Source organism: Lemur catta, chromosome 2, assembly GCF_020740605.2.
Source record: "Lemur catta isolate mLemCat1 chromosome 2, mLemCat1.pri, whole genome shotgun sequence".
NCBI lineage: Eukaryota > Metazoa > Chordata > Mammalia > Primates > Lemuridae > Lemur > Lemur catta.
In genome coordinates, this window is record NC_059129.1 from 44,318,594 (window position 1) to 44,345,045 (window position 26,452).

General features: G+C 52.4%; 1 protein-coding gene and 1 long non-coding RNA gene across 2 annotated transcripts in view; both read left to right on the forward strand.

Annotated features, from left to right (window-relative positions):
- The first annotated feature begins 8,423 nt into the window (after positions 1–8,423).
- LOC123631966 lies at positions 8,424–10,874 on the forward strand. Its single transcript, XR_006733272.1, has 3 exons — positions 8,424–8,735; positions 9,492–9,554; positions 10,722–10,874. It is a non-coding gene; the product is annotated as an uncharacterized LOC123631966 (long non-coding RNA).
- Positions 10,875–16,595: 5,721 nt separating this feature from the next.
- The window catches only part of PACSIN1 (protein kinase C and casein kinase substrate in neurons 1), a 57,270-nt gene continuing 47,413 nt past the window's right edge, over positions 16,596–26,452 (forward strand). Inside the window, exon 1 of the mRNA XM_045543526.1 lies at positions 16,596–16,811. The gene's annotated coding sequence lies outside the window, so the exon portion shown is untranslated. The remainder of the gene's footprint in view (positions 16,812–26,452) is intronic.

Here is a 26,452-nt window from a genome sequence, read left to right on the forward strand (position 1 = left end):
GCCTTGGGGGGGGTCTGTTTCAAGAGCTGTAGGACCTCCGTGAACTCTGTGGGCTGCCTCAGCCCCGTTGAGCCCCTTGCACGTGGTTGCAACCACTTTCTGCCGCCCTCCTCAAATTGGCCAACAACGCTTTCTTGGGGGTCTTCCTGTTTTCAGGTCCACCCGATGCTGCCCTGGTTGCTTCCCTCTGCTTCTTCCCTGCAAGTCTTGTGGCTGTTGGTGGTTTGTCCTCACCCACTTGTATTTCAGGCTTCGTGGAGACAGCTTGTCACTAGTGTTGTAAACTTGGTTTTTGGATGGCAAGGGTCACTTGGTGGTCCCCGTCATTCAGTAATCTGAGCTTTTTAAAAGCACAGTGGTGGCTTCCCCAGACAGCACAAAAGCAGAGCCTGCTGGATCTCCTGAAGGTCAGGCGTGGAGTCCCTCCCACCGCCGGTAGGAGCAGGTCTGGAGACCCGGGCCGATTCCAGGGCGGGACGCCGAGCCGCCTCCTGGGGGGGGGGGGGGCGCAGGTGCAGGAGAGCGGCTGCGTGTGCGGTTTTCGGAGATTCCAGCTCAGGCTTGTCTCCCCGGAGCCCAAGCAGGTGCATCCCTGCCACTTAGGAGGCTTGCCCCAGGCTAACTGAACGCTGTGCCAATCACTGTCGCTAAGGGATGGCGTGGGGGAGGGAAAGGAATCCCGGTGTCCGGCTCCACGGGACTCCACGCAGGTATGGAGTTTCCACCCCGGGCTTTGGGAGCACGAGGGCTGGCGCAGGACCCGCTGTGGGAAGGAATTAGCTCCCATCTTTCCTCCCCGCCCCAGTGGCTCGCCGGCCCTCCCCGGGCTGGCAGGACATATGGCCCTGTCGAGCCGGGAGCCCTGCCAGGCAGGGCCAGATGGAGCAGGAGGAAAGCACAAATCAGCCCTTCTGGCCCGCGCCATAAATAATGCCTCTGGGTGCGGGCAGCAGCTCTGCGGGCGCGTTTTGCCAGCCTCGAGTGTCACGGCGCCCTCCTCCCTCTCCTCTGGCCCCAGAGTCTTAATCTGCCTGGCCTAACAGCTCCCTGCAGCCTGAGGGTGAGGACAGCTGAAGGGGAAGCCGGATAAGCTGTCGTGTCAGGGCCACTCCAACAGTCTCTCCTGCCTGGGCTCAGCCACTGCCTGGGGCCTTGACTTCCTGGTGGGCCAACAGGCAGGGCATTTTCCTCTCTGATGCCTCAGCCTTTTTTCCTGGGGCTGGCTGGGAAAACTCGGCTAGGCTGATGCCATAGAAGTTCCACTTCCTCCGCCATAGCAGTGGATATTTGCAAATTGAACTTTTTTTTTTTTGAGACAGAGTCTTGCTCTGTTGCCCAGGCTAGAGTGAGTGCCGTGGCGTCAGCCTAGCTCACAGCAACCTCAAGCTCTTGGGCTCAAGCGATCCTCCTGCCTCAGCCTCCCGAGTAGCTGGGACTACAGGCATGCGCCACCATGCCCAGCTGATTTTTTTCTATATATATTTTTAGTTGTCCAGATAATTTCTTGGTATTTTTAGTAGAGATGGGGTCTCCCTCTTGCTCAGGCTGGTCTTGAACTCCTGAGCTCAAGCAATCCGCCCACCTCGGCCTCCCAGAGTGCTAGGATTACAGGCGTGAGCCACCGTGCCCAGCCATATTTGCAAATTGGAGAGCAGGCTCTGAGCCTCTCCTTCCAGCTGTCTTCTGTGCCTGGCTTTCTCTCTTCAAGGTGAAGATCTGACTTTCTGCCTCTGGTCAAATTCCGCAGGCTGTCCCTTTCATCCTTAAGAAGTGAAACATGGAGCTCCACCTGCCAGAACTTCCCAAATATCTTGCTGTCAGGCTCTCAGTGAGCCAGAGTGGATCAGAGGGGCAAAGATGAGCGAGGAGGAATGAGGAAGCCGGGTGCCCCGGGTACTGTTGTCCCTTGGTGCTCCTTTTCCCCACACTTGGCGTCATTGAATTTTTTTTGAACTGGGAAACATTTAGAGCTCTGATTCTCAAAGTGTAGCCCAGGTCCCATCTGGGAATCACCTGGGGGAGCTTTTAAAAATGACAGTTTCCTGGCTGCACCAGACCTGCTGAGTCATAATCCCTGGAGCAAAGATGGGGGAGGCTGCATTTTAAGCAAGGCCTCTGGTACTTCTATAAAGTTTTTGTCTTCAATGGCATGGTTAAGAAAACAGGTTTTGAAACCAAACTGCCTGGCAAGCAACGCGACCCTAGAAAAGCAACTTGTCCTCTCTGTGCTTCAGTTTTCACATCTGCAAAATGGGGATGCAATAGCATCTACTGAGAGATAGCAATGTCCTGAGGGTTAGATTTCGGTAACAATCACGGAGCAAATATCGCTATGAAAATCAAGTACTTTGTTTTGCCCAAAAGGGGACCAAGGCCCAGAGACGGGGCCCAGAGGGCCTTGGCTAAGCTCACTCCTCAGTACGATGCCAGAGCCAGAGGAGGATCCAGGTTCCAGATCATGTGTATGGCTCACCTGTCACAGGTGCTGCTGGGGCCTCAGTCCCTAAGGGCCCAGCCAGGAGACCGGGTCATGGCAATGACAAACTGGAAAGGGAAAAACTCTTCCCTGAACACACTTGCCTTTCCCCAGCAGGTTTCCAGAGTGACCCTGCATTGTTCCATGTCCCTGGCGGGTGGAGCAGGAGCTTACTTTAGGAAAGGCACAGACTCAGGGCGGGGATGGGCACGCTGTGGGTGTGTTGCTGGGAGTTATCGGCTCCTGTTATCCACCCTAAGCCTTCGGGAGGCTGGCTCGGGGAGGTTGCCTGATCTCTCCGGCTTCTCGGGATGGTGTCAGCAGCACACGATGACGCTGGTACAGAAGTATTGGGAACACAGCCTTCTGGGAGGGGCTCTGGTCCTATGGAATGGCTGCCAAACAAAAATGCAGCCCAATGGCAGTTTCGTACAACACTAAGAACAATAAGAGATAAAACAGGTTGCCTATTTACTCTGCCAGCTCTGTTAGAGTTATAATACCATTTTACAGATGGTTAAACTGAGACACAAGAGCTCAACCAATAAACCTCAAGCCACACAGCCGGTAAAGTGGAAATAGTGTGGGTGGTACCCAGAGCTCTGGGTTTGGGCCCGTCGTTGCCCTGGGTAGGGGCGCAGGGGTCTGTTGGAATGGCGCATGTCTACATCCCAGCTGCTGATCTTGGGAAGGCCATTTCGCTTCCCTGAGCCTTAGTTTCTCTGTCTGTTAGACGGAAATAACTCCTGCAAGGTGGATGCAAGAGTTAGAGGCTAGATGGGTATATTCGTTTCCTATTGCTGCTGTAAAAATCACCACAAATTTAGTAGCTTAAAACATTATATATCCATTCTCTTACAGTTCTGGAGGACAGAAGTCTGAAATGGTGTCACAGGGCTAAAATCAAGCTGTTAGCAGGGGGTTCTTTCTGGTGGCTCCAGGGCAGAATCTGTTTTTGCCTTTTCTAGCTTCTAGAGGCCTCTTGCATTCCTTGGCCACAGGCCACATCACTCCAGTCTCTGCTTCTGTTGTCATATTGCCCTGCTGTCTTCTGCACTCAATCTCCCCCTGCTTCCCTTTTACAAAGACACTTGTGATCACATTGGGCCCACCCAGATAATCTAGGATAATCTCTTGATCTCGTGATCCTTAACTCAATCACATCTGGAAAGTTCTTGGTTGTTTTCTTTACCATGTAATATAACATATTCACAGGTTCTGGGTATTCAGACATGGACATCTGTGGAGGCCACCATTTGGCCTACCACACAGGAACTAGCAAAAAGGAGAGTGAGACAGGTGGTCATTGTTATATTCTGGCCTCAGGTCATTGCCAACTGGTGTGCTCCTGAGCAAGGCATTTTACTTCCCTGAGGCTCAGTGTCTTCCTCTGCAAAGTGGGGATAATGGCTGTAAAATGAGGGAGCTGTGTTCAGAGCAGAAAATGGCCAGCATTTATTGCATGAGTTTAGAGTGATGCACAGACACTCAGGTCCCGGTGCTTCTTGCTACATGACCCTGGGTGGAGATGGGGAGCCCTTGGCAGAGAGGCCCATCGCGCAGCATGGAGGAATAGGGAGGGGACAAGGGACAGTCAGAGGCCCCACTTCTGGAGTGGGCCCAGGGCCCGGGGCACTGCCATGGCAAGTTTGCTCCTGGCGCTTGTGATGGGGGCTCAGTCAGGTGCAGTGACACTCCTGGCTCCTTGGGGTCTGATGGGTCTGGGAACTCAGCCACAGCACATCCCTGCTCTGGCTTGGTCTTGCTGCAGCCTGGCTTGGGTGAGTTCCGCAAGGCACTTTGTGCTCTAAGATCCCGTAACAAACCCCTAATATAAATATGTGAATTCATAAATTGCAGCCAGAGGCACATATTCTGAAAATCACTGACCAGAGTCATGCTGCAGTCGGTTCTAAGCCCTGTCTTCTAACTGACGGCCCCACTCAGAGGTCCTCAGCTAAGCGATCTGCCCCATTAACAGAGCTGGGCCACTGGTGCACTGAGTGACACTGCCTATGGTTCCCCCATTGCTCCTGAGTGGAGGTGGCAGATTAGAGGTGGCAGGTTTGTGTTGCCAGAGGCCAGGGTCACCCCAGGAGCTCATCTGGCTCAGTGTATCAGTCTGCAGCTGCCATCTCTGGGGTCAGGTGCCAGCCAGGCTCCGTGGCAGGGCTTGGGGGTTTCAGGATATTGGGATGTGTTGTAATTTGGATGAGGGCTGTAGCTTTGGAGGGTGGGACAGGGACTTTGCCTGTCATTGTGCATTTCTGCAGTCACCCACTGTTGCTTTTCTTTCTTCATTTGAGTTCAGGGCCTGGGGCAGGGGCAGGATGTGCTCAGAGGTGGGCCTGGGATCCTCAGCTCCTGCCTCTGACTACTGGACTACAAGTGGGGGACCAGGGGACAGCGTGGGTTGAGGAGGACAGATGTAGCTTGATGCCTCTGTGGCCTGCCTACCACTTAGGGGCATTGCAGATCCAGTGTCTGGGACACAAACCCAGAGCCAGAGAGGAGAAAGAGAAGATCAAGGGACCCTCCTTTCTGCAGAAAGCGCCAAACTCTCCTTCTCAATAAAGATCACGATTTTTCAGGAGGAAAATTCTTCCCTTCAGGAGGTGGATATGAGCACTGGAATAGCAGGGTACTCTCTGTCACTGTGGAGCCCCCACTGTGTCCTCACATGACTGACAGTCCACAGCCCCGTATAGTGGCCACTGCTTGCTCCGTCTTGCAGATGGGAAAGCTGAACCCTGGGCCCAGGCTCACTCCCACACAGCTGGCAAGTGGCAGAGCCAGCGTGAGGGGTGAGGACCGCCCCAGCCCAGGGCTGTGCTGGCTTCCCCTGGCCTGGCCAGGCAGCCTCAGGGAGGTAAGAAAAGCAGCCTTATGATATACAGAGTCAGTGCAATTCATATCAAAATCCAAACAGCATTTTTTTACAGAAATAGAAAAATTTATCATAAAATTCATATAGAATCTCAAAGGACCCTAAATGGACAAAACAATCTTGAAAATGAAGAACATGCACCTGTAGTCCCAGCTACTTGGGAGAATCACCTGAGCCCAGGAGTTCAAGGTCATGGCACTGTACCCCAGCCTGGGTGATAGAGTGAGACCCTGTTTAAAAGACAAAAAGAAAAACAAACAAACAAACAAAAAATGAAGAACAGAGTTGGAGGTCTTATACTTCTTTTTTTTTTTTCTTTTTTTGAGACAGATTTTCACTCTGTTGCCCAGGCTAGGGTGCCGTGGCGTCAGCCTAGCTCACAGCAACCTCAAACTCCTGGGCACAAGCAATCTTTCTGCCTCAGCCTCCCGAGTCGCTGGGACTACAGGCATGTGCCACCATGCCCGGCTAATTTTTTCTATGTATTTTTAGTTGTCCAGATAATTTCTTTCTATTTTTTTAGTAGAGAGGGGGTCTTGCTCTTGCTCAGGCTGGTCATACTTCTTGATCTCAAAACAAACTACACAGTGATAGTAATCAAGATAGTGTGATACTGGCACAAAGACAGACAATTCATATAACAGAATGAAAAGTTATATGAGATAATTCGTACAGTATAAAATTCACCCTTTTAAGGTGTAAAATTTAGTAGCATCTATTACATTCAAAATGTGTAACAATCACCACTGCCAGAACATTTCCATCACCCCAAAAGAAATCCCATATTTGGCTGGGTGTGGTGGCTCACTCTTGTAATCCCAGCACTTTGGGAGGCTGAGGCAGGAGAATCACTTGGGCAACAAAGCAAGACTCTGTCTCTAAAAAACATTTAAAAATGGGCTGGGCATGGTGGTGCATGCCTGTAGTCCCAGCCACTAGGGAGGCTGAGGCAGGAGGATTGCTTGCTCCCAGGAGTTTGAAGTTGCTGTGAGCTATCATGATGCCACTGCACTCCAGCTTGGGTGACAAAGCAAGGCCCTGTCTCTGAAAAAAGGGAAAAAAAGGAAATCCCATACACATTAGCAGTCACTCCCCATTCGCCCCTCCCCTCAGCCCCTGTAAACCACTAATCTACTTTCTGTCTCTGTAGATTTGCCTATTGACTTCATTTTTAACATAAAATTTAATCATATTTATTTCTATTATAATTTTCATTGAGAAAGTATTTTCTATTTTTATTTATTTATATTTTATATTTTTTTTTTTTGGAGACAGAATCTCACTTTGTTGCCCAGGCTAGAGTGCCGTGGCGTCAGCCTAGCTCACAGCAACCTCAAACTCCTGGGCTCAAGCGATCCTCCCGCCTCAGCCTCCCGAGTAGCTGGGACTACAGGTGTGCACCACCATGCCCGGCTAATGTTTTCTATTTTTAGTTGTTTGGCTAATTTCTTCCTATTTTTAGTAGAGACAGGGTCTTGCTCTTGCTCAGGCTGGTCTCAAACTCCTGACCTTGAGTGATCCTCCCTCCTCGGCCTCCCAGAGTGCTAGGATTATAGGCGTGAGCCACCGGGCCCAGCCGAGAAAGTATTTTCTGAAGTGAATAGTATTAAGAGAAGACAATTCCTTAAGTAATTTTCTACAGCATGCAATAACATTTTTTCCATTTTGGTGTTTAACTTGCTGAGATTGTCATTGGGATCAATTCCTTGCTAATAATCTTATTTAATTGCATATGACTTATTGAATTTTTGTGGGGAGAATACATAGCAAGTGCCATTGTTAAAACTCCTGCAATTATGAGTATTCCTTGAGACCATTACTTTTACCAAGTATAATTTCTCTAATCAAATTTTGCTGATGTGAATTTGGTCCAGAAGTTTTGATTCTTTCTTCAGGTCATTTTTATGTTATATTGATTATTTCTTCTGAACATTCACTGACTTTTCCTATAAAGAATATCCCCTATTATTGTCTAACTGTAGAATCACATTCTACATTTCGGAATGTTGTGCAGCCATCTCCACTATCTAGTTCCAGAACATTTTCATCACCCCAAAAGAAATCCCATACTCGACCGGCACAGTGGCTCACTCCTGTAATCCCAGCACTTTGGGGTTATTCTTCATAGCATTTGCCACCACCTGACATTATTTTTTACTTATTTGATTATCTGCTTATCATCTGCCTTCCCTCCCAAGCTGTGAGCCCCATGAAGGCAGGGATTCTGCCTGTCTTGATCATGGCCATATTCCTAGCACCTAGAACAGTGCCTGGGACACAGTAGGCCCTTCATTCAGTACAAGGAATGAAGGAAGAAATGAACTGTGGCTTGGATAGAACACTCACTGCCTGACGTTGTCTCTTAGTCCATGAGTGAAATCATGAGGAAACTTATTAGACAGAGCAAAAGAACAAACAGTGCAGGACCTAGAAGAGTCCAGGGCTCAATGAAGGGGCCGAGCCATTCCGCTGCGCACCAAGGACAGGCCAAGTTCCAAGACAGGTAGCAAATGGAGCGTCCTCTGCTTCAGCATTTGATCCACTGATGCCGTGAAGTGGCGACTTACGGCTTAGGGGCAGCCGAGTACACCGTCAGTACAACCAGAAATGGTGCTAATGCTGCTACCCAGGCCATCAGGGCAAAAGCAGAGACCAAGAGGGACGAGGTGGAGCCGTGACAACACTTGGGACCACACCTCGCGATGGCCGTTGCTGCTGGACGCTGACACCGAGGAGCCTGGCCAGGGTCTCTGCCTTCTCCGCCTCCACTCTGCCCAGCTGAACACGGTTGAGCAACAGAGCCGCAGCCAAGAACGGGCCCCACCTCCGTTCTGGCCGCCCCTCGCTGCATAACAGACCACCCCAAAGCGTAGTGGCGTCAAGCAACAACGTACGGTCATCTCTCCCGATTCTGCGGGCCCACCCGCCCCGCCGGGTGGCTGTCTCGTGTGTTCGCGGTCAGACTCTCGAGGCCGGGCTGGGCCGGAAGTTCTCTCTCCCTCTCACAGCTGCTAAGGGAGCCGCTGTCAGACGGCTCTCCACCGAGCACCTACTTGAAGGAAGCAGAAGCCGCTAGGCTGGGAACTAGCGCAGTATCACTTCTGCCACCTCCTGTTGGTCAGAGTAGCCACCGTTCACCCAGATGGAAAGGGGCAGAGAAAGGGGCCTCACCTCTTGATGGTGAGAGCAAGGTCACGTTGCAGAAGAGCACGGGGGATGGGAGCCACTGTCAGTGCCATCCTGGAAGGCACAATCTGTCACGGCCTCAAAGTGCTGTCAGCTACGCTTCTGCCCAGATAAGCAGAGCTTCCTCACCCTAGCCGAGCACTCCCGACTCTCCAAAGAGCCAAGCTGCCCGCGACGCCCGTCCAGGTGAGGCTGTCCAGCGGCGTGTGCAGTCAGACCACCTGCATGTACATCCGAGCCCCACTGCTTCCTCCCTGCGGGAGCCGGGCGCGCTATGGCAAGCCATGCCTCGGTTTCCTCATCGGTAGGCCGGAGGATGGTACTCGCACCTGCCTCACAGGTGTGCTGCGAGAGCTCAGCGCGGTGCTGGCTGGGCAGCACTTGGAGTAGCGTCAAGGACAGAGCAGGCCCATGTGAATGGCGGTTGTCAGGATTACTCCCCACTGTATTTCTTTCTTTCTTTTCTTTTTTTTTTTTTTTTGAGACAGAGTCTCACTCTGTTGCCCGGGCTAGAGTGAGTGCCGTGGCATCAGCCTAGCTCACAGCAACCTCAAACTCCTGGGCTCAAGCGATCCTCCTGCCTCAGCCTCCCGAGTAGCTGGGACTACAGGCATGCGCCACCATGCCCGGCTAATTTTTTCTATATATATTTTTAGTTGTCCAGATAATTTATTTCTATTTTTTTTTTAGTAGAGACGGGGTCTCGCTCAGGCTGGTCTCGAACTCCTGACCTTGAGCGATCCACCCGCCCTGGTATCCCAGAGGGCTAGGATTACAGGCATGAGCCACCGCGCCCGGCCTATTTACTTCTTATCTTTAAAATTTGTCATGTAATTTTTTGAGTAGGTAGTACATTTACCTGGTTCAAATGTGGAAGAGGAACATGCGGGTTTACAGAGCAGTCTCCCTGCCCGGTGTGCAGCCATCTGCCTCTCTTCCCAGATGCAGCCACTGTTCCCAGGTCCTCATGTCCTGCCAGAAATATGCTCTGCATTTACAAGCAACGTAAGTACGCATTCTCCCACCACTACCTTTTTTAAAAATACACAAATGGTAGTGACTATACTCACAGTTTTGCATCTTGCTTTTTCCCCTTAAAGTAGATATTTGGTGATTGTTTCATATAAGAGCATGAAGGGCAGCCTAGCTCTTTTTATTAGCTGCATAATATACCACTGCCTGGCTGTGCCGCGATGTGTTTAATAAGCCTACTGTGGAGGGACACGGAGGTGGTTTTCAGGCTTTAGCTCTGACACACACACACTATGCTGTGATCCAGCTTCGCTGTGTTGGTGAGGAAACCAAGGGCTGAGAAGCGAAGTGTCCCAGCCTAGGCCACATGGTGAGTTGGTGACAGAACCAGGATTAGATGCAGCCCCCCGGCCCCAAACCCCGTGATGCATTCTCAACTCCTCTTGGTTTGGCCCCTGGCTCTGGGAAGGGGGGCAGCATCAGAAGGGGACGGGAGGCAGGAGGGCAAGGGGCTGAGTGGGCAAACCTGCCAGAGCAGCTGCTTTCTTCTCCTGGCCTGACACTGGGCTGCACGATGAGGGAGGTGCAGCTGGAAGGATGACCCCCATGCTCTTAGACTGAAAAGCAGCAAAAAAGAGATTGGGCTTCTTTTTTTTTTTTTTTTTTTGTTTTTCTGAGATAGAGTCTCACTCTGTTGCCCAGGCTAGAGTGCCGTGGCATCAGCCTAGCTCACAGCAACCTCACACTCCTGGGCTCTAGCGATCCTCCTGCCTCAGCCTCCCAAGTAGCTGGGACTACAGGCACTCAACACGGTACCAGGCCAAGTTTTCTATTTTTAGTAGAGACAGGGTCTCGCTATTGCCCAGGCGGGTCCTGAACTCCTGAGCTCACGTGACCATCCTGCCTCGGCCTACCAGAGTGCTAGGATTATAGGTGTGAGCCACCACGCCCGGCCCAAAGAAGAGATTGTGAGTGAGAAGGGGTGCTCTGCAGCTGTGAGCCTTGTAGGAATGGAAAGGGGTGATTCCTTTCCTCACCCAACATAAGGGTGTCCTTTTATTAGGACAACACTCCTAATAAAAGACAGGTTAACAAGAGAAAAGCATAACAAATTTATTTAATCAAAGTTTTATGTGACATGAGAGCCTTCAGAAACGAAGACTTGAAGACCCAGGGAAAATTGTCTATTTTTATCCTTAGGCTTGTTGAAGAACCGACAGCCATGTGGAAATGCGGTTGGACAGAAGGTATGCTTAGGGGTAATAGCCGCAGGGGAGCCCCCGCAAGGCCTGTCGGGCCAGAGTCTTCTTGGTCTCTCTGTGTAGCATTCTTTCCTCTTGGGTTTGAGGCAGGACCCTTCTAGAATAAGGGTCTTCAAGGGAGAAGGGAGAGAGTGACTTTTCTAAGTTTTATGGCTTGCTTTGGGGGAGAGGGGCTCTAGTTTCTATTACCCGCCTTGGAGAAGAGAAATTCTGATTTGTATGACTCACTGCAGGGGAGAAAGAGGAGCGAGAAACAGGAGGGTATGAGAAGGTCAGAGAGAACTTGCTTCCAAGGCTGCTTCTGAGGCCTTCTGATTTCCTTATTTCAAAGTACTCAGCATGCTGGCCAGACGTGGTGGCTCATGCCTGTAATCCCACCACTTGGGGAGGCTGAGACAGGAGGACTGCTTGAGGCCAGGAGTTTGAGACCAGCCTGGGTGACATAGCAAGACCCCGTCTCTACAAAATATAAGAAGAATCAGCCAGGTGTGGTGGTGCATACCTGTGGTCCCAGCTACTCGGGTGGCTGAGGCAGAAGGATTGCTGAGCCCAGGAATTTAAGGCTGCAGTGAGCTGTGATTGCACCACTGCACTCCAGCTTAGGAGACAGAGCAAGACCCTGTCTCTTGAAAAAAAATTCAAAAAACCAAAAAATAAAAACAAAGTACTTAGCATGCCAAAGCAACATACTTTGGAATATCATTTTCTCAGCCTCATGGCAGTGCCTTTGGCTAAACCTTGTTTTCTTCTTCAGGTAGGGTTGGCTCTGGAAGAGGTAGAAGCCGAAACACAGCCCTAAAATTCAGGAGACCTGGGTTTGAGACCCAGGCCTGACACTGACTAACTGGGATCCTTGGGGAACTCTTCCAACCTTTTTGGGCTGGGAGCATGGGAGCTTGACTCAGCGGGGCCTCTCCAGTTATAAGACTTAGGTCCCGGAGCCATCCGGCTTGGGTTCAAACACAATACAATCAGTGCCCTTTGATGAGTCTCACTTCCTCATTTAAAAAAGTAAGAGTTAAAGTAATGTTCAGTGTGGTAAGAGTCAAATGAAACAATGCATGTGACAGCCCTTGGAAAACTGATAAATCAATATGTTGTGCAGATTCCCCTTTTCCCGACTATCAATGTTGAGGATGACATTACAAATGTCAAACGCTGCTCAGGACCATATCTTAAATATAAAAGATTATTATTAGTGAATTATACTTCTCTATTGTTCAGGGCACAGAGATTAAAACAGAAAACCAAAGTCTTCGTTGTGTTGAACTTGACAACCTTCCTCTGCTTAGACATTCTGCTTACATTTAAGGTACAATGCCACTAGGTGGCGATGGTGTCTGGGCCACTGAGGCCTGTTCCAGAGCAGGTACCCTAAGGACAATCTCAAATGTCCTCCCTTTTTATACTTTGAGAAAGGTCCCCCCAAAGGATCCACTGAGCCTCAGTTTCCTCAGCTGTAAAATGGGGATAAGAGTACCTAAATGAGAGCATGTATGTAAAATCCTCCTGTACATAGTAATGCCCTCAGTAAATGTTCGCTTCTTTCCTACCTGTATGATTAGGAACACGGCTTTCGGAACCAGGCTGCCTGGATTTGAATCCCAGTTTCACCACTTACCAGCTGTGTGACCTTGGGCAAGTTACCTAACCTCTCTGGGCCTCAGTTTTCCTGTCTGTAAAATAGGGGCTAGTAATCATATCCATCCCCATAGTTTATATGTATAAAGCTTAGAAAATGCCTGGTCCAGGAAAAGGGCTCTGTGTTTGCCAAAGTCTCTGTATATCCTGGAGTGATCCCTCTCTTGAGTATGTGCTGTGTCTGGGTCCTAACTCCGGGCACCTCCCAAGATTGAGGGTCTTGTCAAGATGCTATATCTTCAGGGAATTTTTAACTCCTGGGCATGAGTCATGGACAGAGAAAGCCACAGTTCCAAGGCTTCTGATTCCCTGGTCTCAGGATTCAGGGCACAGCTGGCAACAGCCTCTGTCTACCAGGCAGGTGATGGAACCCAATTTGCAAGCGTGAAGCCAGCTGGTGGGAGGATAAGGCGAGGGCAGAAGGAGATGTGAGGCTGTTTTTACAGTACTTTTGTCCCTGGGGGTGGGGGGAGTCCTGCTCACCTCTGTGTGCTGCAGGAAGGCAGCTCAGAAAATAAAATGCCACACTGGGCCAATCGCTGTCCACGCTCTCTCCTGCCCCACCCCCACTCAGGTTTGCGTGGGAGGAATCACTGGGTGAAGACAGCACCTGACCGGAAGTCAGGAGATCTGTTTTTAGCCCCAGCTCTGTCATTGATGTGCTGTGTGACCTTGAACCAGTCACTTTCCCTCTCTGGGCTTCAGAGTCCTGCTCTGCCAAAATTGGGAAGAAATCCCTGTCCTTCCTTTTCAACCAGAGACATGGTAAGAATAGAGAAACTCCTCAAAACCTCACCCCCTCCTTGAAGCCTTCCATGTTGGATGGAACAAAAGGGAATTCAAAGCCTCCCCAGCACCCTCCTTCTCTCCCAGGCCAAACATGCAATATTAATTACCAATCCATTATTCATTCATTGATTTCACACGCTTGTTCAGTGCTGGTTTGTCTTTCTGTCTACATGTCCTTCATGTCTTGTCTGCATTTGAAAACTCCCCTTGGGAGGGCCGTGCCTGCCTCTTTGCTCTGTATGGTACAGGAAGCCTAACAGAGGAGGCTTGGAGCTCTAGGTTGGAAAGAAGCTCCCATGGAAGCCAATATTGGTCAGTTTTTTGGGTTTCTGTTTGTTTGTTTGTTTGTTTGAGGCCGGGTTTTACTCTGTTGCCCAGGCTAGAGTGTGGTGGTACCACCTGCAACCTCGAACTCCTGGGCTCAAGCGATCCTCTTGCCTCAGCCTCCCAAGTAGCTGGACTATGGGCACTTGCCACCACACTTGGCTAATTTTTCTACATTTTGTAAAGACGGCATCTCGCTATGTTGCTTAGGCTGGTCTTGAACTCCTGGGGTCAAGTGATCCTCCCACCTCGATCTCCTGAAGTGCTGGGATTACAGGCTTGAGCCACAGTGCCCGGCCTGTTCAGATTTAATGGGACTGAAAAAAGTGAGTTGTTGGGGAGACAAAAAATATGAAAAGTGCTTTGAAAAGTGCTGTGCAAAGGGAGAAAATTTTATTCTCTGGGCAGGAGCACAAAACAATAAGAGAGAGAGAAGATGGGAGAGAAAGAGAAAAAAAATTCTTGTTTGATGAACATAAATCAGAAAATCTAGAAGGAAGCTAGTTTAATTTTAGGAATCATGGAAGTTGTGTCAATTCCTAAAATAACATTTTATTTTGGATTACACAGGGCAGGTGTTTGTGTGTCTGTGTGTATGTGTGTTCTGCTCTCATTTTTTCAGCAGCTTGGGGCTGCCAAAGTCTGAATTCAGTCCCAGGCACACCTCAACTCCTAATGGAATAAGCCCAGCTTCTCCTCTCCCTAACCCCCTCTTCCCCTCCCCCCTCCCCTCCCCCTTTCATCTGCCTAATCAGGTCTGCCCAGCCACTACCCTCCCCACACTGCCCCAAGAGGCTCTGGCTCCTGGCATTACAACTTCATCCCCTGTGAATGCCCTCTTCCTGTTCTTGCCATCCTCCACCAAATGCCTGGCTGGCAAGGGACAGTGAATGTCCTCTCTCAGTCAGTGTCCCATGCTCTGGACTGCACTGCCTTTTCAAAACTTATCAGTCCTGGGTTCCATCTCATCTACATCAAAGCTCCTGATGACACACTGAGCCAGGCTACTGTATTAGTAGGGGAGGGGCAGGTTTTTAAAGTCTATTCATTCTACATTGCACTTTAAGAGCCTCTTGAGGAATTAGCCTCTTTATATTAAGAAAGTTCTGTCTAAAGGAGGGAATTTCACACTACTGTGGTAGACCAAAAGGGGAGAGACTTGGGGCTGCATGTAGTTAATGACCTTTTATGAGTATTATTAATACCATTGTTTGCACACATTCTAGGGTCCAGGCACTATGCTAGGTGCCTTACAGTCCTCATCTATTTCTAATAACCCTATGGGCAAGTGTAATTATCATCATCATCATCATCATCAATACAACAAAGTTAACCGAGTGCTTACTGCTGAGCGATTCATCTAGACTGTCTTGTGAGGCAGGTGCTGTTGCCATGCCCACTTTCCAAGCCAGGGAACCAAGGCACAGATCAATTAAGCAACTTGCTGCACAGCTATGAAGAGGAGAAGGCTGAGCCTCAGAGGGGTGAAGTAACCTGACCATTTTCACCTAGTAAGCAAGCAGCTATGTTCTCCCTGCTCCCACCCCCCAACTTCCCTCCTCCTGGGGCCACTGGGAGATCCCAGGTTGTGGTCAGGGCAACTGGGACCAGGAACTGCTGGAGTGGGAGTAGGGGGTGGGGGCTTCATCAGCCCCAGGCGACAGCATACCCCTTGCACAGAGGGTGTCCGGCAATGCTCCAGGACGCCAGCCCCAGCCACTTGCCAAATGTCCCCTGGATTCACTGGTCTTTCCCAGTAATTCTTCCCTGCCTCCTGCCCTTTTCGGCTCATCAGAATCCCAGCTATCATTGAGCATCTGTTGGAATTCTGCCTCTCCCAGGAAGCCTTCCTGGATGGCCCTAACCCAGAGTTTTTTGACCTTCTCCAGAACACTGTCCACCCACTTGGCTGTCCTGTTAAGCCTTGAGGTAGATACTGCCATCTGGACTCCTCAAGTAGATATTGAGTGCCTCCAGGCTTTGACACCTGACATACAGCCAGTGCCCAGAGAATTCTTACTGAATGAATAAATGCTGCACTCAGATATTCCCCGTGGGTCATGAGTCTCAGCGTCTCTGCTGAAGCTGCCCAGCACAGAGAGGGAGGTCAGGAAATAAACACGTGATCATCCCAGGTGCAAGCAATAGGGGGTGGTGAGGTCTGTGGCAAACTGGAGTCTGCACGCCTACCTGAGGGGTTCACATTCAAATTGAGCCACCACACCACCCATCTCTTTCCCTGTCCCTGGCCTTATTTTTCTACGTTGTGCACAGCACTTTAAAATATACACTTAGACTACTTATATTTAGCAACCGTCTTCCTTCACCAGTGTGAACTATGGGAGCGCAGAGACTTGGTCTGTGTTATCATCTGCTGTAGCCCAGCCCCTGACTGGCCCACAGCAGGACTTCAATCGGTATGTGCTGAGTGACACCGGCTGGCGTCCCACTCCCCCCTGCAGTGTCCAGGCTCTGGGAGCATTCAGCGTTCAGGGCAGGAAGAGTGAAGGCCGTTGGGGGTCACCTGTTAGGCCCCCAAGCTCCCAGAGAGCCCCAAGGAGACAACCTGGAGTCTGCTTTGGTGACAGCAGGTCTAGCTGGAACTAGGGCATCGGGGTTAGTGACTCCGCCCCACGATGGGATCAAGTCGGAGCTTCTGGGTGAAGCTGAGGGCGGGCTGGGGCACGGGTGGGTGATGGTGGCGGGGTCGTCACTCCGGGGCCCGCTCACACACTGCTCAGACGTACCCCCAGAGCGGCGCGGGGTTTCGGAGAGCAGGCGAGGCCGAGGAGGCAGGGCAAGGGCAGAGGGGCGGAGCGACCCCCGGGGCGGCCCGCGCCCGCAGGGCGGCTGGGGAGCAAGGGCGCGGGGTGCTCGCCGCGCTGTCGCCCGCCGCGAGGCCCCTGCGGGAGAGCCGGGCGGGGCGGCTGCGGGAGCCGGAGCCGAGCCCGCCCCCCGCCCGCGCCCGCCGCCTCCCCGGCAGCCGCGGCGCTTCCACCTGCGCAGCCACCGCGCCGCCCTGCCCGCGCCGCCATTGGCTCGCTAAAAATGCCTCGCTAAGCTGCGCGCGTCCGCGCCGCCTCCCTCCTCCCCGCGCCCGCCTCGGCTCTGACCTTCCTCCTTCCCGCAGCCCGGCGCGGTCCCGGAGCGACGCGGTGGCGGCGGCAGCGCCGGCCCCTCACTCCCCCGGGAAGTCGGCCGGGCTCCCGCCGGCCCCGGACGCCCCGCTTCGCCCCGTGGCGCCAGCGGGGGTGCTTGGCGCCGCTGCCTCCAGGTAGGCGGGGGGCCGGCCCTTGGTTAGAAGGCCGGGGTCGGGCGGGGGTCCGCTTAGGGAGTGCGTGTTGGCGGTGGGCCCCGGACTGACATCTTCCGGGGCCAGCGCGGGGGAGGACCGTGCAGTTGCCTGAAGAGAGGCGGGCAGCCCGGGGATGCTTCGCAGGTAATGGGGAGTTCGCAGGCATCACCCGGCCAGTGCCAGAATGCCCCCGCGCTGGGTCCCTTGGGCAGGGAGTCGGCAGTGGAGGCCCTTACCCTGGGGAAAGCGCCGGAAGTAGGTTCCCTGCGAAGCTGGGGCCTGGGCCTGGGGTGGTCCAAGTCTCCCGCCTGGGGTGTTCTGGTACCAGAAGGGGTGGGTGGGCTCGTGCCAGCTTGGTGTGTAGGCTATTTATGGACCAGAGTGGGCTGGAGAGAAACACAGCAGCTGATGCCTGTCTGGTTTCTGATTAAAGGTATTTCCTTCTGTCCCTCTGCCCCCTCCCCCACAGCTGGGATGGGAGGGAGGAGGCGAGAAAGAGGGGATGCTGAAAGGCCCGCAGATACAGCACAAGTGACAGGCTGCGCGGCACTGCCCTCTTCTTCAAGCCCTGGGCCACTTGCTGCCTACTGCAGCTATCTCTCTCCCTTGTTTTCACCGTACAAGGCCTGGGAAAAGGCTCAAGGGTCATCAGGGTCTTCGGGACACAGTGGCAAATCCCATTGCTTGGCCAGACCAGCTTCAAACCCCCAGGTGTCTCCTACCCCAACAGCCCAGCTCTGCACCACATGAGCAGTGACACATATGGCTGCTTTTTTCTAGGCACTACCATAAATAACCCGCATTGCCCCAACCCCTGGCACAGCTAGGGGGCAAACAGGACTGTCTGTCAGTGACTTGGGGGCTCTGTCCTCTATCCTGCCTGTCCCATCATGTGTCCAAATCACCACTCTCAAGCCACCCGCTCCAGGCAGCTGCCCTGATAGCCCAGGTGAGATCCTTGCCTCCTGCCCTATGTTCTTGGACCCAGTCTGCCTCGTGGCTTGGTTATTTGTGTCTTGTTTGTTGCCCTCTAAACCAGAAGTACTTTCAGGCTGGGAACCTGCCTGATTTATCTCTGTCGTTGCCCCTGCACCTGACCAGGGTTTGGCACCAGGTAAATATCTGTGGAATGAATGAATGATTGCATGAATGTGAACGCTGGGATGTGCTGGCAACCTGAAGGAGGGAGGTGAGCCCCCTTTTGGGCTTGCTTTCTAACCCCCAGGAGCAGAGAGCCACCCAAACCACGCAGTTCTATTTAGGCCTTTCCTAAGCCTGGAGCTGAGGGGCAGCTATGGCTATGATGGGCAGCTATGTGTCACAGTCCTGCTGGCTCCAGAGGTGGTGTTGGGCCCTGGTTTGAGTGCCCAAGCCCAGTGCAGCTTGGTGGAAGGCCTGGTGGAAGGGTCTAGCTCTCTGCAGGCCACTGAGTTGGTCCTTTATTCCTGAGGCACTAAGCTGAGGTCTCTGCCTCTGTCCCAGCCCTTAGGAGGAAAATCCAGGTCAGCGTCAGGAGGCCGAGAAGGCCCAGACCAGGCTGTCCTCAGCCTCTGGGGGCCGCATAGCCAGTTCTGGGCAGGTCTCCTGACCCCATTGCATGCAGGAGCAAACCCAGGTCAGAGATAGAGGCTGCCACCACGGGTTCTGGCCTAGCCACAAGGCTGTGTCTATGAAGGACGTCAACATTTGCAGAGCTCTTTTCTGGCCCTGTTGCTCCTTTGGTGGCCGTGCAGTCTCCCTGAGGGCTCTGCCACCCTCCCAAGCCTGGGCTAACTCTCCCTTCTCGCCCTCCCTCTGCCCCCAGCTGCCCTGCCTGGCTTTCAGTTCCTCAGCACGTTGTGCTTCTCTCACCTGCAGGCCTCTGCACAGGCTGTTCTGCCTCCTCCTCTCCCTCTTCCTGCCCGCTCCCTCTCACCCTCAGGAGCCCACCAAGACTTCTCTTCCTCCCAGAAGTCTCCCCAGCTTGGGCTGGGGGGCCACATGTGTGAACCCCCTTCCCAGCCTGCTTGCCCCTCCTGGAACCTCCGTCACACCGTGTCCTCTAGGGCTTTTGATTGTCATGACCGCACAAGGCTGTGGAGTCTGTGGGGGGCAGAGTCTGTGTCTTGTTTCCTGTGTCCCCAGGGCCTGGCACAGTAGCCCCAGCTTGCACTTGTGGAGTCAGTGACTTTGGTCTTGTCGTGTACTTTCCTCACCACTCTCACCGATCTCAGAACATGCTTAGCATTCTCCCTCTCGCGTTAGGAGATGAGGAACCCACTCAGAAATTTGCATGTGTCCCCCAGCAAGATCGAGTTGATGGTAGAAAGCCTTCGCTGGAGAAGTGAAACTGGCTGTGGGCCTGGCAGGACAGAACAGACAGGGAAGACATATGGGTTGGGGGCATTCCCTGATTTAGGGGGTCCCTCCTGGGGAAGCAGGTAGAGGGATTGGGAGAGGGCTGCTTTGGTTTGGTTTTACATTTTTCTTAAAGAGAAAAAAAAGCTTTTATTATTTTTTCTTATTACAAAAGTAATGCGTGTTTGCCATGGACAATTTAGAACATACTGGAAAGCCAAATGAAGGAAACTCAGTAGCCACACCGTCAGACCCACCCACTGTGGGCACTTAGTGGCAGGTTTCCAGCCAGCGGCACCCTGGACTGGAGGCGAGGGCTGGGATGGGGCCGTGAAACAGCCGCGGGGACTGGCAGGCAGGAGGGGCAGTGGTCCTGGCCCGCTGTGGGAAGGAGGAAGGAAGCAGGGTGGGACAGAAGGAGAAGAGGAGCTCTGGTCAGTCCCCGCAGGCAACCTCAGAGGACCCCACGGGGTGCTCTGGGGCTAGAGTGGCCCTTCAGAGCCCGTTTGCTGAGATGGTCAGAACTTCAGACACCAGCGTCCAGCAGGCACTGATTGTGGGCATGCCCTTGGGCAGGTGGCTCTGTGGTAGCTGCAGTCCCTGAAGGGGCTGCCCGCCAGGTCGCCTACAGACACACCCCAGCAGCTGGGGCAACAGATAGTGTTCCCCACCAGGAAATGCATTGGAAGGAACCTGGAGATGGGCCAAGAGGGCAAGACCAACAGGGACCTGGCCCCCTGGCTCTGGGGAGGCAGGAAGTCTACTGTGGGGGGGGGGGGGCTTCTCCAGGAGGGGTGTGTCCGTGGGGCTGGGGCTGGTGCCTCTGGAGACCTCAAGCTTGGGCATCAGGGGCCACAGGATGCCTGAAGACTGGGAGGGCAGAGGAGGCCTGGGCTACTACTTAAAAATCACTTGATGGCTGGGCGCGGTGGCTCACGCCTGTAATCCTAGCACTCTGGGAGGCCGAGGCGGGAGGATCGCTCAAGGTCAGGAATTCGAGACCAGCCTGAGCAAGAGCAAGACCCTGTCTCTACTAAAAATAGAAGGAAATTAGCCAAACAACTAAAAATAGAAAAAATTAGCTGGGTATGGTGGCACATGCCTGTAGTCCCAGCTACTCGGGAGGCTGAGGCAGGAGGATCGATTGAGCCCAGGAGTTTGAGGTTGCTGAGAGCTAGGCTGATGCCACGGCACTCACTCTAGCCTGGGCAACAGAGTGAGACTCTGTCTCAAAAATAAATAAATAAATAAATAAAATGCTGGGTAGGGGCTGGGGTGGGTTTGCCAGATAAATTTAAATTTCAGATAAACAACAAATTTGTTTTTGTTGGTTTTGAGTATAAGAATGCCCCAAATATTGCATGAGACATACTTGTACTAAAAAATTTTATTTGTCATTTATCTGAAACTCAAATTTAACTAGGTGTCTTGAATTTTTATTAACTAAATGTGGCCACTGTAGACTTCGGTGGGGAGGGGTGGAGAGAGAGGGAGAATGTGGGGGTCCTAGTTTTCTCTTCTTTGGTATTGAGGGAGGGGCCAATAGGTGCCTGTTTGAAGTTGACAGTTTCAAAAGATTAAAATGTCCATTTTTAGAAATACGTGAGACGTTTCAAAGTTGGCATCTGTAAACTGTTTCTGTGTGTGTGTCTGCAGAGTAGCTCCCTACTGTGGCTCTTGGCCCCTAGTGCTGCTGAGAAATAATGAAGTGACAGTTCTCTCGATTATTCGGGTGGGACAAAGGGAGATTTGATGATCAAGGGTGGAGTCACTGAATAAGGTTAATCCGTTCAAGAAATAAAAATCCTCATCATAATGAAGCTCTTATCTAGCTGAGGGTATGGGGAACTGGGACTCTCACGTCAGGTGGGGAGAGTAGCTGGCACTATCTTTTTGACAATAGTGGTACAAGTTCTGACTCGGCAGTTCCACTTTTTGGGACTTATCCTACAGGTGCACTCTGAGCAGGGTGCAGGATGGCTGGGCACAGACGGTCAGTGTGGCAAAACTAGATGTCCATCAGGAGGCTGTGATTTTAGGCAGGTGTCCCTTCCTCCAGTGGCTCTCTGATGTCTGCTGTGTGCCGGGCAGTTTTAGGTACTTGGGGATGATGAGAGAGAAGACTGGGGCAGAACTGAATACCAGTGTGGGTCTTGGTCACAACGTATTGATAAGTTAGAGCAAGTGACTTTGTAGAACAATGTGTTTACTGTGATCCAGTTGTTAAAACAGACTTATGTACATAGGTGCCTGTGTGTTCATATTTGCATAAAAATATGTAGGAGGCTGCACACCTGCGTGTGATTAGGGCTTAACTCTGCGGGGCGTATCACTGGGAGGCTGAGGGCCTGGAAGGGTGGGATGTTTCCTTTTCATTTCAGCCATCCTGTGGCGCTTGCATTTTCTACAACAAACATCATTACTCATAAAAAAATTAAAACTGTGCTTGATAATACCTGGGATTTTTTTCTTAGAAAGCTAAAAAATGAGCATGTAAAATACATTCCCCTTAATCTGATGGCATTTGAGTCACATGCTGCCACTTTGGTTTGAAGAGTTTTGATTTGTGGCTGGTTTCCGACTGGTCCCCTGGTGGGCCTGTCTCTCCTTTGTTCCCCCAGACTGAGGCAGGATGGGAAAGGGCGCAGGGTGCTGTCCGGGTCTCAGGACGGCGGAGGAGGAAGCACGGCAGAAGCCACGTGTCTGGGGAAGTGGTGATTGCGTGGCGCCGGGGTGTCCTGTGGGGGCACAAAGGAGAGGGCCTGGGGTCCGCTGATGTGCCAGGCCCTGTTCTGTTCATCCATATTTATTAACTCATTTAGTCCTCCTAGTAACCTCATGAGGCTGTCCCCATTTTACACATGGGGCAACTGAGGTTAAGGGACTTGCCTGAGGTCACACAGTGAGGAAGTGGCTGAGCCACATTCACAGCTGTGCAGCCTGGCTCCCGAGGCTGTGCTCACAGTCTCCGAGCCGCAGCCCCTGCTGTCGAGGAGTGAGACTGGAGGCAGGTGTGTTCTGCAGGGCGGGGGGGTGGGTGGTCTCCTGCGGGAGGAAAGGGTGGTCAGATTCAGAGGCGGAAGGTGGTGGGCATTCCAGGCAGAGTGGCAGCAGGGACAAGCGGTGAAGGCTGGGATGTGAGCAGTGGGCTCAGGGGCTGGGGAGGAAATGGGCACAGGACAGAAGGGGCGGCTGGTCTGGGTTGCTGATGCTGGGCATTTTAAATGACCCGCCTCTTTGGACCTTCAGGGGCAGGTGGCCCAGGGCGCTCCCCACGCCTTCCCGCGGGGCCTGGCAGAGACTCCGCGTCCCTCAGCCCTATTCTGTCCCACCTGGGCCTTCCCCGGAGCCACAGATCCCATCCCTGACCTACCTGGGTCCAGCCTTGACCGGTCGCCAGAGTGCGGGAGAGGCAGCTGAGGCAGGGCTGGAGGGCCGGGCCGAGGTCCTGGCCCTGACTCTGACTCACTGAGGGGCCTTAGGCCATTCAGTACCTGCCCTTGGATTCTACTACTTCTTCTTTTATTTGCAAACTTTTCATTATGGAAAAATATAAGCATTTACAGAAGTAGAGAAAATATTATGTGAACCACTGGGTACCCGTCACTCAGCTTCATCAGTTATCAACTCATGGTCAGTCTTGTCTCATTTCTACCTCTCCCACCCCTGAGCCCCCAATAATGTAATAATTCAAACCAAATCTCAGGCATCGTTTCATCATAAATATATCAAGATATAGCTCTAAACGATTAGGGCTTTTTCTAATATAATCACAATACCATTATTACACCTAGAAACTAATAATTATTTTATATAATCAGTATCCACTCAGTGTTCATGTTCCCTGTTGTTTCAGACATTACAATGCCTTTTTTTTTTTTTTTTTTGAGTAGTTTGTTTAAATCAAGATCCGAGTAAGGTCCACACACTGTGATTAGTTGATACGTCTTAGTCTCTTTTAATCCCTAGTTTTCTTCTGCATGTTTTTCTTATTCTTTTGCAGTTTCTCTGTTGAAGCAAGCAGATGATTTGTCCTGTGGAAGTTCCCACAGTCTGGTTTTTGTTGACTGCATCCCCATGGTGTAGTTTAGCATGTTCCTCTGTCCTCTCTGTAAATTGGCAGTTGGATGCATCTGTCTTCTGACACCTCCTCACCGAGTCATCTCTAAAACCTTCCAGCTCCACTGTCAAGACACCCAGAATCCCACCACTCGCCACCCCTGCTGCCGCCCTCGCTCCTCAGCTGCACCGCAGCTCCCCTGGTTTATTGCTGCAGCCTCTGCCTGGGCTCCCTGCCCTTCCTGCTCTAGCAGCCAAAGAGATGCTTTTAAAATCTAAATCAGATCACGTTCTTCCCCTACTCAGAACACTTCAGTGGCTCCCCTCTCATTCAGAATAAAAGCCAAAGTGCTAGAAAAAGCCCTATAACCGTCTACAAAGCCCTGGGTGACCTTGCTGCCCAATACCTCGCACCTCATCTCACCCACTCCAGCCTCGCTGCTCTCCTGGCCATTTCTTGGACCTGTGAAACACCCTGCCTCAGGGACTTTGCACTGCTATTCCCCGGGCCTGGAATTCTCTTCCCCAGAGTTCTGCATGGCTTACGATGTTCACATCTCTGTACACGCTACCCCTCAGAGAGGCCTTCCCAGGCCACCTCATCAGACCAGCCCCCATTGTCCTCCATCCCTTGCCCTTGCATCACGGTCCTTCATAGTGCTTATCCCTGACATTATGCCCTTACAGGTTCCTCTGACCTGCCAGTGGGTTCCATGGAGGCAGGGTTGGGGTGGAGGCAGGGCAGCATGACTCTGCCCCCAGAGCAGATCTCCTCCTACTCTCACATTGCCCGCCCTTCTCCTGTCAGTGTTTCCTGGAAAATAAAACAAGCCCATACTCGTGCACAGTGCTTCATAGTTTACAAAATATCTCCTGTCTTAGGTCAGGTTCCTTAGAGGCAGAGCTGAGACAGGGATCCCGGGAAAATGACTTACTGCAGACATGCTCACGTTAGGGTGGGGAAGATGTGCTTTCAGCTGAAGCCTGATCCCATGGGGAGCTCTAGAACATGGACAGCAAGTCCCACAGGGCGTGCCCTGTTGAGGCAAGGGGCCAGGGCTCTGCACCCCAGGGAGGGCCTAACCTCCCAAGCGTCAGGCAGGTGAGGCAGCACCTGTGAGCCAAGGGCAATGAACACTCAGGAGAAGGGGGCAGCTGTGAGTGGGTAGCAGCCAGCACCCACCGCAGCTGGAGGTGGGCGCCCTGCCTGACAGCACAGCACTGATAGCACCTCCTCACTCCCATATCCATCTTCTGCATTGGCCCTCGCCACAAGGGTATAGAGATGGCATTTATTAATTATCATTGTTCCCATTTCGTAGGTGGGGAAGCTGAGGTTCTCAGGGGTGAAGTGACTTGCTTAAGGTTGCACCCTTGGGAAGGGAGCTCAGATCCTTACTTGGGATCGTCTTATTAGGTGGTGGATGGTCTCAGTGGCTGCTCATTTATAGTTTTGCTCATGCATTTGTTCTGTGGATGTTGGATGAGTATGTATTGAGTGTGGCTTGATGTGTAACTGAACTGGGCGCTGGCCATTCGATGGTGAATGAAGCATGCTTTGTCCTTGTCCCCCGGAGCTCCCAGGCAGTGGGTCTGTCCAGCATTTGGCCACCACTACCATAACCGCAGCGGCGGATGTTTTTGAGCACACACTGTATGCTGGGCCAGGCTCCTTGTCGTTGGGCGCACTTCACCTTCACAGCAGAGCATTTCCAGAAGGGTAAGCTGAGGCTGCAGGGGGGGGGTGCGAAGGCTGCAGCCAAGGTCCTGCAGTGAGTGCACAAGTCTGAGTGTGGCTCTCTCCCTTCCTGCCTCCCCTTCCCCAGCCCCACCCACAGTAGGATATCTGGTGTCACCTCTATCAGCAGCTCCATCGGTCACCAGGCTGCCACCGCTGCCTGCTGCCTGGGTGTTGGGTGACTGGTTGCCATCTCCCCTGTTCCACTTGGCCCTGCCCCAGATGGGGCACCTTTGCTGGGAGGCCTTCCCTGCCCGACAGAGCCCAGGATCCCTGCCTCTGCCCCCTTTGCCAGCCGTGTCATTGGCCCTGACGGGCTGGGCCAGCGGGGCCTGGGCATTGGTGGCCCCTCCCCCTCACACCAGCTGGCCTGGTAAGCCACAAAGCTGGCTTGGCTCAGCTCGGGTGCCCCTAGACAGGGCTGGGGGCGGGTGACAAATCACAGCGGGCTTCCTTTCTGCCAAACAGAGCCAAGACAAGCCTAACAGGTAGCAACCAAGTCATGAAACTGTCACCTGCGGGATGTGGGTGACAGGCCCCCCCAGACTGCCTTGGTGGGGGTGAGGTCTGTGGGGCAGGAGCGCGGCGGTAGGTGCCCCAGGCCTGTGTCAGCTCCAGATTCCTGAACCCCCTGCTCTCCCCGGGACCCCCCTCACCGCCCAGCCCCCTGGCCTCCCAGCCATTGCTCAGCTGGGCTGTGGCAGTGGAGGCTGGAGCTCTGTCCCAGACCTCAGCCCTGGGGGCTCCCTCCAGGGGCTGCATGAGGAGGCACTTTGCCCCCTTAGCAGAACTTGGGGGTTATATGTGTGAATTGTAGACAGGAGGTAACATGCAGAGCATGTGCACATGACCCCACCTCCCTGCGTGCGTGGCCTGCTGGAGCGCGTGCTGGGCAGGGGATTAGGCTGGGGATTCGGGGCGTGGGGAGGTCAGGAGCCCCGAGAGCTGCGGCTGTCCCACCTTTCCTGCAAGTTAAGGTCCCATTTCCACTACACTTTTCTCCTTGTCGTGCAACCGTGCTGGTCTTTGAAAATGCTCTTGCTGTTCAGTAAAAAGATGTTCTTGGCTCCTCATGGCTGGACTCAGCCATCTCTCCAAGGAGCTGTGGATCTTGTATATAAATACATTTTTATTAAGATATAATTCCATATACCATATTATTCCAAATACCATATTATTCACCCTTTTTAAATGTACAATTCTGTTGCTTTTAGTATATTTACAACGTTGTACAACTGTCACCACTATCTAATTCCAGAACATTTCCATCACCCCAAAAAGAAACCCTGTGCCCGTTAGCAGTTACCTCCCAATTCCCCTTCCCTCAGCTCCCAGCAACCACCAGACAACTTTCTGTCTCTGTAAATTTGCCTATTCTGGGCATTTCGTGTAAATGAAATCATATAAGTCTTTTGTGACTGGCTTCTTTCACTTAATATAATGTTTTAAAGGTTCATCTATGTCATAGCATGTAAGTACTTCATTC